Consider the following 16,949-nt stretch of genomic DNA (forward strand, 5'->3'; position numbering starts at 1 on the left):
TATCTAGACGCATGCACATATTACAGGCACATGAACACAATACACATTTGGATAATCAGACATTGTGTGGAATCACACATTCAGCACAAGGACAGTGCGAGACAGACAGTACACAGTGACCAGACACATCACATATTTACCATTCAGTCGCTGTGTACATGCAGGTATCATGACATGCAGTGAGAAAGTAAAAAAGAGGTTTATGGTTGAATCTAGCAGCTTTAAGAGCACCACGCAATTTAAGATTTAAGTGCATCTCGGATGGAAATTCTCAAAATAAAACTGAGCGCTTTATTCCCAGGCTACAGTTGATAGTGGACGGTGTAAATCCTTTTATGATTAATCACTTGGCCATTGACTCCCTCCATCCAGTCCAACTGAAGGCTTGTGGTGTTCACTGATAGAAGCTAGCACTTAAGAACTACAAGTATTTGCATAATTGAGACAGTAATTATGCACACCAAGGGGAAAAAATGACACTTATACCCTCTTATTAAGCTCGTGTCAATCTCTCCTTTATCCATTCCTCCTCCATCAAACACCTTTTTCGCTCATTCATCTGTTTAATAAAACACAGACTGCTAAAAATGAAATGCCTAAAATGGACATTTAGGAGTATGTGTCTCCCCCCTGTGGTCACTCTGTGTCTCGCTGGACCTCTGAGGCATCAGCTCGACAGATGTGACACGTCCTGTTGGCCCTGAGCCACTTGTCAACACACTTCAGTCACACTTGTCAGTCCTCGGAGCTTGTACTCTCCCAAGTGCTCAGCCAGGTTATGAAGGGCCTCAATAGTTTTCCACTTCTCAGTTGTCCACATCCAGGCCTACATTGATTGCTGGACCGGTGAGCTGGACTGGCAGCATTTAAAGGCAGTAAGACGGGAAGCTGGGGTGGTACGGTAAAGGTGGCAGTGGCTGTTGTGAGCAGTAGCGTCGACCCGGGATTCGGCAAGACATAAAGTTAGGATGGGACACTGCATTGAGCTCTTGTGGCAAAAGTTCATGGGAGAGCAATTGAAGTTGTGCGGAGTCAGGGTGGGGTAGGCAGCGGGGGGGATAGTGAAGCCTCGCCCCCAAAGACAGATGATTTGTAATCAGTCTTTGTCTCGCTGGACCACCAAGGCATCAGCTCGACAGATGGGACATGTCCCGTTGGCCCTGAGCCACTTGTCAACGTACCTCTCATGGAACTTGTGGCTGCAAAGCAGCAATCTCAGAAGCTCATGGGACTCAAATTCGCTCATGCACACCACGCACAATGTTTGTTCTGACTGGTGGTTGTTGGGGTTGAACCTATAGGAAGTCAGCTGTTTGATGTCGCCCTTGGTCAGTCCTTGGAGCTTGGCCTTTCCCAAGTGCTCAGCCAGGTTAAGAAGAGCCTCATAGTTTTCCACTTCTCCATCATCCACGTCCAGCTCTACGCTGATTGCTCGACCTGTGGGCTGGTCTGGCAGCATTGAAAGGAAGTAACACTGGGGTGGTAAGGTAAAGTTTCCAGTGGCTGTTGTCAGCAGTAGCGTCGACCCGGGATTCGTTAAGACATGACGTTAGGATAGGACACTTCATTGAACTCCTGTGGCAAAGGATCATGGGAGAGGAAGAGAAGCTGTGCGGAGTTGGGGTGGGGTGGGTAGTGAAGCCACGCCCCCAAAGACAGGTGCTCTGTTGTCACTCTGTGTCTCACTGGACCTCTGGGGCATCAGCTCGACATATGGGACACGTCTCGTTGACCCTGATTCACTTGTCAACACCATTCCCATGGAACTTGTGGCTGCAAGGCAGCACTCTCAGCAGTTGATGGGACTCAAAGTCGCTCATGCACATCATGCACAGTGTTTGTTCTGACTGGCGGTTGTTAGGGTTGAATCTATAGGAAGGCAGCTGTTCGATGTCGCCCTTTGTCAGTCCTCGGAGGTCGGCCTTTCCCAAGCGTTCAGCCAGGTTAAGAAGGGCTTCATAGTTTTCCACTTCTCCGTCGTCCACATCCAGCTCTACACTGATTGCTGGATCTTTGGGCTGGACTAGCAGCATTGAAAGGAAGTAAGACAGGAAGCTGTGGTGGTAAGGTAAAGTTGGCAATGGCTGTTGTTAGCATTAGCGTCGACCTGGGATTCGGCAAGACATGAAGTTAGGATAGCACACTTCTTTGAACTCCTGTGGCAAAGGATCGTGAGAGAGGAAGGGAAGCTGTGCGGAGTCAGGGTGGGATGGGCAGTTGGGGGGGGGGGAGTAGTGAAGCCCCGCCCCCGAAGGCAGATGCTCTGTGTCTCGCTGGACCTCCGAGGCATTAGCTCGACAGATGGGACACGTCCCATTGGCCCTGAGCCACTTGTCATCACAATTCCCATGGAACTTGTGGCTGCAAGGCAGCACTTTCAGAAGGTCAAGGGATTCAAATTCGCTCATGCACACCACACACAATTTTTGTTCTGACTGGTGGTTGTTGGGGTTGAACCTATAGGAAGGCAGCTGTTTGATGTCGGCCTTGGTCAGTTCTCAGAGCTTGGCCTCTCCCAAGCACTCAGCCAGGTTAAGAAGGGCCTCATAGTTTTCTACTTCTCCGTCATCCACGTCCGGCTCTACGATGATTGCTGGACCTGTTGGCTGGGCTGGCAGCATTGAAAGGAAGTAAGACAGGAACTTGGGGTGGTAAGGGAAAGGTGGCAGTGGCTGTTGTGAGCATTAGCGTCGACCCGGGATTCGGCAAGACACGAAGTTAGGATAGGACACTTCATTGAACTCCTGTGGCAAAGGATCATGGGAGAGCAAGTGAAGCTGTGGAGAGTTGGGGTGTTGTAGGCAGCGGGCGGGGGGGGGGTGAGTAGTGAAGCCCCGCCTCCAAAGACAGATGCTCTGTGGTCACTCTGTGTCTCGCTGGACCTCCGAGGCATCAGCTCAACATATGGCACACGTCCTGTTCACCCGGAGCCACTTGTCAGCACACTTCCCATGGAACTTATGGCTGTAAGTCAGCATTCTCAGCAGCTGACAGGATTTAAAATTGCTCATGCACACCATGGACAGTGTTTGTTCTGACTGGTGGTTGTTGCGGTTGAACCTATAGGAAGGCAGCTGTTTTATGTCTCACTTGGGTAGTCCTCGGAGCTTGGCCTCTCTCAAGTGCTCAGACAGGTTAAGAAGAGCCTCATAGTTTTCCACTTCTCCGTCATCCACATCCAGCTCTACACTGATAGCTGGACCTGTGGGCTGGGCTAGCAGCATTGAAAGGAAGTAAGACATGAAGCTGGCGTGTTAAGGCGAAGGTGGAAGTAGCTGTTGTGAGCAGTAGATTCGACCCGGGATTCGGCGAGACATGAAGTTAGGACAGGACACTCCAGTGAACTCGTGGGGCAAAGGATTATGGGATAGGATGTGAAGCTGTGCGGTGTTAGGGTGGGGTGGGCAGCGGGGGAGGGGAGTAGTAAAGCCCCGCCCTCAAAGACAGATGCTTTGTTTTCACTCTGTCTCTCGCTGCAGCTCCGAGGTATGGGACACGTCCCGTAGGCCCTGAGCCACTTGTTGACCCCATTCCCATGGAACTTGTGGTTGCAAGGCAGCACTCTCAGCAGCTGATGGGACTCAAAGTCGCTCATGCCCATCATGCACAGTGGTTGTTGGGGTTGAATCTATATGAAGATAGCTGTTCGATGTCGCCCTTTGTCAGTCCTTGGAGCTTGGCCTCTCCCAAGCGCTCAGCCAGGTTAAGAAGGGCCTCAGTTTTTCACTTGTCCGTCGTCCACATCCAGCTCTAAACCGATTGCTCGACCTGTGGGCTTGTCTGGCAGCATTGAAAGGAAGTAAGATAGGAAGCTGGGATGGTAAGGTAAAGGTGGCAGTGGCTGTTGGGAGCAGTAGCGTCGACCCGGGATTCGGCAAGACATGACGTTAGGATAGGACACTGCATTGAGCTCTTGTGGCAAAAGTTCATGGGAGAGCAATTGAAGCTGTGCAGAGTCAGGCTGGGGTAGGCAGTGGTGGGGTAGTGAAGCCCTGCCTCCAAAGGCATGATTTGTAATCAGTCTTTGTCTCGCTGGACCTCCGAGGCATCAGCTCGACATATGGGACACGTCCCCTTGGCCCTGAGCCACTTTTCAACACAATTCCCATGGAACTTGTAGCTGCAAGGCAGCGCTCTCAGCAACTGATGGGATTCAAAGTTGCTCATGCACACCATGCACAGTGTTTGTTCTGACTGGTGGTTTTTGGGTTTGAACCTATAGGAAGGCAGCTGTTTGATGTCGCCCTTGGTCAGTCCTCGGAGCTTGGCCCCCCCCAATGCTCTGCCAGGTTAAGAAGGGCCTCATATTTTTCCACTTCTCCATCGTCCTTGTCCAGCTCTACATTGAGTTAGGGTGGGGTGGGTATCGGGGGGAGGGGGCAGTGAAGCCCCGCCCCCAAAGACAGATGCTTTGTTTTCACTCTCTCACTGCACCTTCAAGGCATCAGCTCGACAGACAGATGCTCTGTAGTCAGTGTGTCTTGTTGTGTCTTTGAGGCATCAGCTCAACAGATGGGACACGTCCCGTTGGCTCTGAGCTACTTGTCAGCACACTTCCCATGGAACTTATGGCTGCAAGGCAGCACTCTCAGCAGCTCATGGGATTCAAATTCGCTCATGCACACCATGCACAGGGTTTTTTCTGACTGGTGGTTTTTGGGGTTTCAAGATTTGGTTTATTGTCATTTTCACTATGTACCTGTGCACAAAAACGAAATGCCGTTTCTCCCAGCCCACAGCAGTCCAACAGAGAAGACAAAAATACACATCCAAAAATGACCAATAAAAACATAAAAATAGAACAAAACAAAAAAGCACAATTAACAACACAGTCCATTAAAGTGCCATTTCAGGTTAAATGTTGACAGCTGGTGTCTGTCAACGAGTGACCAGCACTGATGGGGTCGGGGGTAGGTGGATGGACATGACCGTGGGGGGGGCACAGTTCGTCAATAATCTTGACTGCTTGTGGGTAGAAGCTTTTAGCATTCTGCTGGATTAAGCACAGATTCTCCTGTACCTCTTCCCAGACGGCAGGAGGGAAATCAGGTTGTGAGAAGGATGGTGAAGATGCTTAATGATGCTGGAGGCACTGTGAACACAACGTTGTTGGTAAATCTCCAACAAGAAGGCGAGAGGAGCACAAATGATCTTGCTAGCTGTCTCCACTAACCTGTTCAGCTGTTGTTGTTCGATCGCTTTGCAGTTTCCGAACCAGGAAGAGAGACCATAGGTTAGAATGCTTTCAGTGGTGCCCCTGTAGAAGGTGGTGAGGGCTGGAATGGGGAAGCTTGCACTTTTAAGTCTCCGGAGGGGATGGAGCTGCTGTTGGGCTTTTATAACAATAGCCAAGGTGTTAATGGTTGAGGTCAGGTCATCCGCCAGGCGCACTCCCAGAAACTTGATGTTACTGACCCTCTCCACAGTGACGCCATCGATGGTCCGCGGCATATGGTGGTGCCTGCCGGCCCTCCTGAAGTCAATAACCATCTCTTCTGTTTTGCTTATATTCAGGGAGAGGTTGTGGGATTCGCACCACGCCATTAGCTGCTCCACCTCCATCCTGTATGCAGATTCATCATTATTGCTGACGAGACCCACTACTGTTGTATCATCTGCAAACTTGATGATATGGTTGGTGTCAGTGTCAAATTTGGCAGTACAGTCATGGGTTAGCAGGGTGAACAAGAGGGGGTTCAGGAAGCAGCCCTGGGGTGAACCTGTGCTCACTCAGGTTTGCCGTGAAGCAGGCCTTAATGTGCTGCATGACAAGCCACTCAAAGCACTTCATAACTATGGGAGTGAGGGCCACAGGGCAGAAGTCATTCATACTGGCTGGGTTTGACTTTTTGGGCAGGGGAACAATGGTGGCACTTTTGAGGCAGTTGGGCACTACTGCTTGACTGAGCAAGCTGAAAAAACATCTTTCAGCAGTTCTGCACAGTCCTTAAGAACACGCACAGGTACATTGTCTGACCCCATAGCTTTGCGTGGGTTGACGCTGGCAAAGGCCTTCTTTACCCAAGCTGTAGACAGCTGGAGTACCTGGTTGCTTGGTGATGGTGGAAGTTTCTGTGCCTGCCTGTTGTTGGTTACCTCAAAACATGCAAAAAAAGTCATTTAATTTGTCTGGTAGGGCGGGATCTTTATGGCATGCCTGTGGGGGTGGGGGCTTGTAGTCAGTTATTACTTGAAAACCTTGCCACAAGCGCTGTGTCTTTATTATCAGAGAAGTGGCTGTTGAGCTTTTGTTCATACAGCCACTTGGCCTCCTTGATACCCTGGGACAGATTTCTCTTGGCCAGTCGGTATGCTGCAGTGTCTCCAGATCTGAATTTAGCATTTAGGGTTCTCAGCAGTGAACGGACCTCCCCATTCAACCAAGGTTTCTGGTTGGCCCGCTTCTTGGTAGATTTGACCACTGTCACATCGTCTATGCATCTGTTAATATAGCCTATTACAGACTCAGTGTATTCCTGCAAGTCAATGATATTGTTGTATATTGCTACCACTTCAAAAATGCCCCATTGTGTGTTTTCAAAGCAGTCCTGCAGTGATGTAATTGCCTCCTGTGGCCACATTCGGACTTCCTTGAGTACCAGTTTCTCTCGTTTCACCCAAGGTCTGTATGCCGGAGTCAGCATAAAAGTTAGGTGATCTGAGTTTCCAATGTAGGGGAGGAGGGCTGCTTTATAAGAGTTTTTAATGTTCGTGAAAACTAGATCTATTGTGTTATCGCCCCTTGTTGCAAAATTCACATGCTGGTAAAACTCTGGTAAAACAGATTTGAGACTTGCCTGGTTAAAATCTCCTGCAGCAATGAAGACTGCATCGGGGTGAGCCGTCTGTTCGCTGATGGTGTTGTAGAGTTCATTCATAGCCTCTTTCACATTAGCACTCGGTGGTACATAGACTGCCACAATGACAATCGCCGTCAGCTCCCGCAGCAAGTAAAAGGGTTGGCACTTTACCGTCATGAACTCTACGTATGTGCGGCGAACAGAGTGTAGAGACTACCTCAGCATCTTGGCACCACGATTTGTTGATGTAAACGGCGAGGCCGCCTCCCCGGAACTTTCCAAATCACAACGCTACTCCGTCCGCTCTGTGGATTGGAAGCCCATTCAGCTGAATCGAGGTGTCCGTGATGTTTTCGTTTAGCCAGTTCGCTGTAAACACAGTGACACAGCAGTTCCTCACGCTACGCTGGAAAGCTCTGAAAAGTCTGATATAGTCAATTTTGCTGTTCAGAGAACGAACATTAGCCAGCATGATTGTCAGAACTGCCGGTTCGTATGGGTTAGCAGTTAGCCTACCTTGCACACCTCCGTGCTTGACCCGCTTCCGCATCCTGTCACACCGCTTTGTGTTTTCTCTCGGGCGTAATTCCGGGCAAGGCCCACTGGACGTAGCAGACCAAACTCACCCAGTCGATTTAACGTCAACCCTCCCAGCCAGTGTTTCTCATTGCTAATGTCCAAAAGAAATCGATGATCATAGACATATTTCCCTCGCACTCCACATGATGACACAAATTTGGATGTAGACATGGATGTGGACAAAGACACTGCATAGTCGGCGCTAGGTGAGGCCGCCGCAAACGCCAGTTGTGCCACCATCTTCCCATTTCTTTCTACCATAGGGTATACTATAAACTCTATAGTTCTGCTGGGGGACTTCAATGCTCACATTGGCAACGATGGAGAAACCTGGAGGGGCGTGATTGGGAGGAACGGCCTCCCCGATCTGGACCCGAGCGGTGCCTTGTTATTGGACTTCTGTGCGAGGCATGGATTGGCAATAACAAACATCATGTTCGAACCTAAGGTAGTTCATAAGTGTACTTGGTACCAGAACACCTTAGGCCGAAGATCGATGATAGACTTTGTGGTTGTATCATCAGATCTGTGGCCGTATGCTTTGGACACTTGGGTGAAGAGAGGAGCAGAGCTGTCAACTGATCACCACCTGGTGGTGAGTTGGATCAGATGGCAGGGAAGGCTGCCGGACAGACCTGGCAAACCCAAAAATGTAGTGAGGGTGAACTGGGAACGTCTGGCGGAGGCCCCTGTCTGTGAGGTCTTCAACTCCCACCTCCGGAAGAAGTTCTTGTGTATACCGAGGGAGGCTGGGGACATGGAGTCTGAGTGGGCCATGTTCAAAGCCCCTATTGTAGATGCGGCAGGCAGGAGCTGTGGTCAAAAGGTCATCGGTGCCTGTCAAGGCAGCAACCCAGGAACCCGCTGGTGGACACCGGTGGTGAGGGAAGCCGTTAGGCTGAAGAAGGAGGCCTTTTGGACTTGGTTGGCCCAGGGGTCTCCTGAAGCAGCAGACAAGTACCGGGAGGCCAGAAGGGCTGCTGCTTCGGCGGTCACGAAGGCAAAACCTCGGGTGTGGGAGGAGTTCGGCGAGGCTATGATGGAGGACCTTCGGTTGGCCTCAGGGAACTTCTCGCAAACCATCCGGCGACTCAGGAAGGGGCAGCAGGGCTTGACTCAGGCTGTGTTCAGCCGAAAGAGGAGAACTGTTGACCCGGACTGGGGATGTTGTTCCAGCGGTGGAAAGAACACTTTGAGGAGCTCCTGAACCCGACTAACACCTCCTCAGTGGAGGAGGGTAGAGTCTGAAGCCTCAGGGGAAGCCCCACCAATATCTGGCAGAGGTCTCTGAGGTAGTTGAAAAGCTCCTCGGTGGCAAGGCGCTGGGTGTGGATGAGATTCGCCCCTGAGATGCTGAAGGCTCTGGACATTGTTGGGCTGTCTTGGTTGACATGCCTCTTCAGTGTCTCGTGGAGGTCGGGGACAATACCTGTGGAGTGGCAGACTGGGGCGGTGGTTCCCATATTCAAAAAGGGGGATCGGAGGGTGTGCCCCAATTATCGGGACATCACATTGCTCAGCCTCACTGGGAAAGTCTACTCTAGGGTGCTCGAAATGAGGCTCCGACCGATTGTCGAACCTCAGGTCTAGGAGGAGCAATGCATATACCGTCCTGGCCGTGGAACAACGGACCAACTCTCTACCCTTGCGGAAGTGCTGAGGGGGGTATGGGAGTTTGACCAGCCAGCCTACGTGTGTTTTGTGGACTTGGAGAAGGCTTATGACCGTGTACCTAAGGGCACTCTGTGGGGGATAGTGCGGGAGTATGGGGTACCGAGACAGTTGCTACAAGCCATCCAGTCCTTGTATAACCAAAGTGAGAGCTGTGTCCGCAGCTGTGTCCACTTCAAAGAACTCCTGTGGCAAAGGATCATGGGAGAGGGAGGGCAGAGTTAGGGTAGGGTGGGCAGTGGGGGGGGGGAGCCCCGGTAGAGTCCAAACTGCCTAGGCTGAGGGAGGTGGTGTGGGAGGATGGGGGAGTTGAGGAGGGAGCAGCAGAAAGGCTGGGTCACTGGAGAGCAGCAATGGGAATGGGTAGGGCATGGGAAGCTGCATAGAGCAGGTCTGGAGGACAGGAGGGGGGACACTGCAGACAGGGTAGTGCTGTCCACTGAAGACCTCCGAACATGCTGGAATCTGCTGTGGGGCAGATCAAGGCAGCAGACCAGGCGGAGCCCCAGGAGCAGACACTGGGTATGACACTGGCGCTTAAACCTGTTCAGGGAGGTCCAGCACCAAACAGGACTCTCTTGGAGCTTAAACAGCAGCCATGCTATTCGGAAGGAATCCTGAATGAATGATCGATAGTACCCCAGGAACCCCAGCAGAGCTTGAACTTCTACGTTCTTTGGTTCCCTCTCCTTCAACTGTAGTACTGCCTCCAGATCCTTAGGATTCACTTGAACACCTTCACTTGTCACCAGGCGCCCAGCATTCCTTACTTGACACTTGAAGAGCTCGCTTTTTTTTTTTTTTTTTTTTTGGATGTAACTTAGCACCGTGCTCCTGTAGGCGGCAGAACACTCTCTTGAGATCTTAAACATGTTCCTGAAAAGTTTTGGAAAAACAGAGTACGTCATCTACGTATGGAGAACAGCATTCGTCCCTCAGACCATCAAGGACACATTCCATGCATCTCTGAAATGCTGCCGGGGCGTTGGTGAGGCTAAATGGGAGTCGGATCCACTCATACAGCCCTCAAGGAGTGCTAAAAGCCGTCAGATGTCTGGAGGACTCATCGACGGATCCCTGGTGATACGCGCTGCCTTAGTCAAGTATGGAGACCCATGAGTAGCCCCCAAGATTATCCAGCAGGTCTTGTATGCGGGGAAGTGGGTGGTGGTCAGGGATTGTTTTGCTGTTCAATCCACGAAGTCAACACGTCGATGAAACTCGTGTGTTTTTTCCCAACACAGACCACAGGGGGGGTGGACTTCCTGATCCATCCCTGGTCAAGTAGCTTTTGTACATATTCCTTCACTTCTTGGTAAAGCGGTTTCAGAATCGGATTGTAGGACTTCTGCACTGGTGTTTTGTCTGTTGAGTGGATTTTTAGTTGTAGGTTTGGGATGCAACCTATGTCGCTATCATCCTTAGCAAACACATCTGACTCACTGAACAACATGTCTCTGGCTATCTTCTGTTTGTCTTCACCGAGATGTGATAAGTCAACAGATGGATGCCATTTATATTTAGTCGTTTGTGGATTTGTGTCTCCGTCGGTCTTTTTTCCTCCACATCAGTCTGTTTGTCTGTGCTCAACTGAGCAGAGCATGTTTGGGCAGTCGGTGGGGGCATAGACTCAATCTCCAAGGGGGGACACTTGACTGGTTTCACCTCAATAATTTCTTCCAGTGTTTAGATAAATATCATGTTTAGTAGAGTTTTGAATGGGAATTTTAGTACATTTTGACGACCCCCTAGGAACATCTACCAGGGCTGGAAAAAGCTCTAAACCCTCTGTGCAGTCATTCTCTGGACCGGGCTGAAACAAAAACGTCCCACCCAATGACCACACCCTAACCCTGCACCTAACTTCACAAATGTGTCCTGCAGGAATAGTTATGCCTTTCTTACCAACTCTTACATTACATGGGGGGGGGGGGTCTCTCTCATCAGACGCCATTATCTTGAGGGCTGAAACTAGGGCTTCTACTGTGCTCTCCGTAACACTCAAAGCCTCTAAGATAGCGGTAACGTCAACCTGATCACCTTGTTCTGCACTTTCTTGGATCATCTCTGCAATGACGTTACTACCTAGTAGAGAACAGGTACAACTTTGACTGATACAGAACTGGTACTTTAATATCCCTGACTTGTACGACTGATCTGAAGGTCTATCTACCCATCCATCACAGGGAACTTCAGTACCATTAGCTGCAGATATTTCATGGGGTTGATGGGCAAGTAGGATTTTAAGTGGCTAGATTTTGACACCCTCCCCACTATGGTCATTTGAGCCCCGAATCCAACAGCATTTGATGGGAAACACCATTGACAGAGCAAGAAACCATACATCGCTTCCCAATAAGTTGAGCTGCACGTGTTTTTTTTTTGTTTTTTTTTTTACTGACGTGGTGTATTTAACTTTAGGCATTTGCCTGTTTTGACCTTCACGGGGGACTTCTCACTGCTGGAGATCACGTGGCCGCCCCTTTCCAGCGATCTCATCCCATTTCCTGACAGCTTTTTCTGCAGACAGCCAATGGCCCAGTGCCCTGCCTAGTTCAGGCTGCTGGAGCAGATGAAACGGTACTTTGACCAACCCAAGCTGACTTCCTGGCTGGTGATGACGGTGCACAGCGTGGCAGACAGTCCGGTGTCGTGGGGAACTGCTGAGCACGGCTTCCCGAAGAGGGGAGAGAACTTCTGCAGTCTGGTGGTAAAATTAATCAATTTGTGTATGAGTGCACAAACGGTGCCAGGTAAGCAAAAAACAAAAAAAAGTTTTGACAAAAGCAGAAACTGTGGTGGGGATTCACATCAGCTCCACTGAGGGACTGAGAATGTGGGGTAATATGGGACTCAGACCGTTGCAGGCCAAGTCGAGTGAGGTCACAGCTCCCTGGAGGAAGCTGCTGGAATCACTGGGTGGTCTCGTGTCCCGGGTCCTAATGGACTGATACCGGCCCCTGGAGCAAAAAAGTCTTCGAAAATGGCTTCTTTGAGAGAAAAGGTTGCCTTGAACGTGGTGGCTCTCTTGCAGTCCCCTTTGGACTGCCACAGTATGCCACGGGATGTAATCCTAATTTTAGACAGAGTGGCACCTTTTGATGGTAACCATCCACCAAGGATCCCATCTCACCAAGATGGGTCAAATTAGCCTCATAACACACCGCACATGCTTTATGCATTGGGAAACTTGAGAAGCAGCAGCATTTCCATTAGTTTGCATCTTTAAAAAATAAATAAATAACCGAGACATTCCGTTGCCTGTGAGTGGGATATAAATATTCCATCCCCCTCTTATTATAAAGAGGGTTATTTATCATCCCCAGTGGCCATCTGTTATTCCAGGCATGTCCTACATAGTAAGACATCTTTTACTGTGGCATTATATTGTATGCTAATTTGATCCGGTACACGGCCGCAGGAAAAGGGATATTTTCCAGTCGAGGATCATATGGTTTTGATAGGTCAGAGAGCGAGGGCTTTTATATCAGCATGTTAAACCAGGGTGATGCTCCATATCCTTATGCCACATGAGGGGATAGACCACCTGAACCTGCAGGGGAAGGGGCTCACTCCCACCCAGCCCATAAGCTATGCAGCGCTATTTCTGCCTTTACAAGCGCATGGGCATCCCCCGTTTTTTCTTTTTTTGCAATGGTATACAAATCTGAACAGAGGCATTTCAGTTTAAGTGGCTGTTTTAATTCAAATTCTGTCGATAACACTCGTGGCCTTAAAGATGCCATCAAGAAAATGGAAGGATTTAAGATTATTTTTTATTTTCTAGGTCCATTGAATGGACTGTATGTGATGTCTATGCACATGTTATCTATTGCTTTTTCAATGTCAAACTGAAGTAAAAAGTTAAGTAATGTGTCATTGCTGTGTGTTTCCCTTTATTTACATTGTTGTCAATGTCACAAAAAGGCAAAATGTCTTTCATGTGTCATTCAAATTGATAAGCTCAGAAGTGTGCATTTTTATAAGACAACCTGCCATGATAATGCTTTGGATTTCACTGTTGACGTCACGGTGGCCCAGTTGTTAGCACTGTTGTCTCACAGGTCTGGTCCTGGTCCTGTAAAAAAAGGCCCTGGGTTCGAACCCCAGGCCATCCCAGGTCCTTTGTGTGGAGTTTGTATGTTCTGCCCGTGTCTGCGTGGGTTTCCTCCGGGTGCTCCGGTTCCCTCCCACCATCAGAAAGACATGCATGTTAGGGTTGATACTTCTGTGTCCCCGAGCGAGGCAATGGAAAGAAGAACTGGAGTTGGCCCCCAGGCGCTGCAGCTACTCCTAGATTAAATGCAGAGAACAGGTTTCGTTGTAACGTCTACAGTGACAAAATAAAGTGGCTTTCGTTTTCACTGTAACATTGCCCCATTCAGAATCAGAAACATTTGTCATTTCAATCCTTGCACCTGCGCACATGAAATGAAATGAAATGTCGTTCACTATGACTGGTCCGCATCGACGCTGTGAGAAACCCGACCGTCACCATGCACACTGGACGGAGAAGGAGACGGGGCACGCTTAGGGAGGGAGGTGGGCTGCTTCAGCCACATCTGCTCTGCTCGCCAGCTGCTGACTGCGACGTCACACTCGCACCAAGTAGCTCTGTGCTTTCCGGTGTCTCGGCGCTGCTGCCCTGCCGTTCCTCCCACTTACCCATGGCGCTTTGCTGCTTGGTACCTCGTAGGCTCCTGTGCGGGAAGCGACCGCCGCGCCTTTGGTGGGGTCTCAAAGAGGACCGGGCCTAAACTCAAGAGCACAAACACCGAATAGATCGAATTTCAACTAAACATGTTGCGCCTTTCTTTAATGGCACTGATGTTGAAGTCTGAGGCCTGTGGTCTCTTCAGAGGGGAAATCGTCGTGCGTTGCCAAGTGTAACGTTTAACAGGACTCGTAGACCCGCTATCATTCCAACGCGCAACACTTTAAATCTGATTATTGTGGCGCAGCGTGCCTCAAAGTAAGTGTCGGAAACCAGTTGTGCCCAATTGAATGCAATACGTGCGTCAAACCGATGCGCCTCTCATGTTGGGTAACCAGCGCTCAAACTTCTCACCCGTTTTCCGGACTGGCGCAGGTGAGCGTTTGTCGACAACTCTGTGCATGTCGTTGACATTTATCCACGTTAAACCTCGCAGGCATCGCGAAAAAATATGCCATTGTCAATAGCACGCGCCAACAAACCGGAAACTGTTATGACCGCCGCAGTAGAAACCGGAAGTCAGTTGTACTACAGTTATGCACAGAGCCGATTATCGAGGCAAACGATTCTCTCTGGCTGCACGTCGCCGTGGCCGTTTATTCACACGCATCACACAGACCACCAAGTGACTCAAGTGGGTTTAGATAAACGGGGGAAACAGGTGTGCCCCAATTACCTAACGGATGAAGTTCACCAGGTGACAATAATACATAGTGATTACCGGGCGTGAAGAATGGAGCCAGTACTCATAACACCGTGTACAAAACAGATTTCCGTGAGCTATCTCCTTGACTCCACACGGAACCCGCTAAAACATGGCGACTCTGTTACCGGCGCCGCGAGACCGCTGCAGCGCCCCCCCCCCCGGCACATCCACCTTGGCAAAAACCACACCGTGGGAGTAGCGGGTACTCTTTCTGAACTAGCCCGAAATACTGTCAATACTTCTACGGAAATGTGGTACACGCCCAACGTGTTTCTCTTTAAGCTAGGCCTCATTTCTGATCCGACGTGCCATGTACCTGCAGCACCGCGGCCCTCCGTGTCGCTTTTTAACGGTGATGCAAATCAGAGCTGCAGCAGCAGGACGAGTCCTCGGAGATGTCAAGGCTTCAGTTGTCAGGGAGGGGAAGGAACCATGGGAGGAGTTGGCGTGCACACACACACACGGCAGCACTCCTAGGAGGATATTTTCCACACTCCGTGTCAGTTTAGTTTATGTAACCCCCCCCCCCCCCCCAGTACTCGGGAGGCGCTGAGGAGCGGTGGCTGTTGGCTACGTACATTAGATGACACACTTATTTTCAGGAAAGACTCCGCAGACGGAGCAAATAGACATGTGAGCCCCAGATAGAGAGACAGGGCATCCCTGAAGCACCTCCACTCCCGGAGATCAAACGACGTGGATGTGGGAAGTAACGTGGCAACATTGGCACGGAAACCACTAAAACGTCATGTAAATTTGAATAAACACAAACTGTGTGACTACTTCACGTTTCATCAGTTGGACGCGTGTGTAATTATTGTTCAGCTACGCTGTATACTTTCCAGTGTTGGATCACTTTGACGGAAGCTTCCGGTTTTACAGAATCCTGGTTTCCCAGGGAACAAGGAAACGAGTATTTTGAAAAGGCAATACAACTCGACAGCCCCGAGCCCTGCAGGACCCTATGGCAGGTTTAATGCAGTATAGACATTATAGAAAGAGGGACTACACAACCAGTGGATTCTGTGGTGAAGGAAATTCAAGGTGAGATGGCCGGTATGAATCTTGAAGATGTGTTGCTTTTCTCTGCTGTGCAGACAACTTGCATATCCAGAACTCCGATGTGAGCTAAAACGAACAGCGCGTTAGGCCCACAGAGCCAACACCGTGTGTGTGTGTGTGTGTGTGTGGGGAGGGGTGTAACGCAGGTGCAACTAGCCGCTTAGAATTTATCCAAATATCCGAGAGGCCAGGTTCACAGACATGCCTCGACTAAAAGCCCACTTTCCCACTCCAAGCTTATTTTTATGGAGGATCGGAGGGGAATCCACGGCTGTGACGCCAGCCAGCGCAGTTCGGCCTGCTGCTGCTTATCTTCCTTAAGATTTCTGTAGCGTAGCGGCCTGTTCCGTTGCCTACCAACACGGGGATCGCCGGTTCGAATCTCCGCGTTACCTCCGGCTTGGTCGGGCGTCCCTACAGACACAATCCACTCTGTCCATAAGTAGTTCACTGACTTCCGGTTTCTACTACAGCGGTCATACCAGTTTCCTGTTTGTTGGTGTGTGCTATTGACAATAGCATATTTTCCGCGATCCCTGCAAGATTTACCATGGATAAATGTCAATGACATGCACAGAATTGTCGACAAACTTTCACCTGCACCTACCAGCAAAACGAGGTGAAAAGTTTAAAGTTGTACATATCAAGTTACGTCCACAATTGTGAGGATCCTCACAATATGTATGTGTAAATAATGTATATATGTAAATATGCCAATGTCAGTAGCACACGCCAACAAACAGGAAACTGGTTTGACCGCTGCAGTAGAAACCGGAAGTCAGTGGACGAGTTGTGCACAGAGCCGACTGCCTGTCTGCGAGTGGGAAGCCGGATGTTGGTATGTGTCCTGGTCGCTGCACTAGTACCTCCTCTGGTCGGTCGGGGCGCCTGTTCGGGGGGGGGGGTAGCGTGATCGTCCCACGCGCTGTCCCCCTGGCGAAACTCCACTCTCAGGTGAAAAGGAGCGGCTGGCGACTCCACGTGTATGGGAGGAGGCATGTGGTGGTCTGCAGCCCTCCCCGGATCGGCAGAGGGGGTGGAGCAGCGATCGGGACGGCTCGGAAGAGTGGGGTAGTTAGCTGAATACAATTAGGGAGAAAAGGGGGGCAATTTTCTGAAAAAAGATTTCTGCCACCCTCTGTTTCTCCTTCAGAGCTTGACCTCACCAGAGAGTCACTAGTGGGACCTGATTCAGCCCTGGGCCTTTTAGGTGGAGAGAAGCCTACGGACAGAAATATTGTTGTGTTTGCTCTCATGCAGTCATTTAAAACCCAACCCCGCCCATTAGCTAAACCACAGCAACAGGATCTGCCATCTTCAGAATAACAGCTTTCAATTTTTTTTTCTGGAAAAAAAAACAGGTCAGTGCTATTCTTACGTCCTCAACCTGAACATGTTTTCAACATGAGTGGAAATC

The 16,949-nt window shown here is 50.0% G+C and overlaps 1 pseudogene; it reads right to left on the minus strand.

Annotated features, from left to right (window-relative positions):
• Positions 1–636: 636 nt before the first annotated feature.
• LOC130128347 (E3 ubiquitin-protein ligase RNF38-like) lies at positions 637–2,408 on the minus strand (annotated as a pseudogene).
• Between the last annotated feature and the right edge of the window lie 14,541 nt (positions 2,409–16,949).

This window comes from Lampris incognitus, chromosome 18 (genome assembly GCF_029633865.1).
Source record: "Lampris incognitus isolate fLamInc1 chromosome 18, fLamInc1.hap2, whole genome shotgun sequence".
Lineage (NCBI taxonomy): Eukaryota > Metazoa > Chordata > Actinopteri > Lampriformes > Lampridae > Lampris > Lampris incognitus.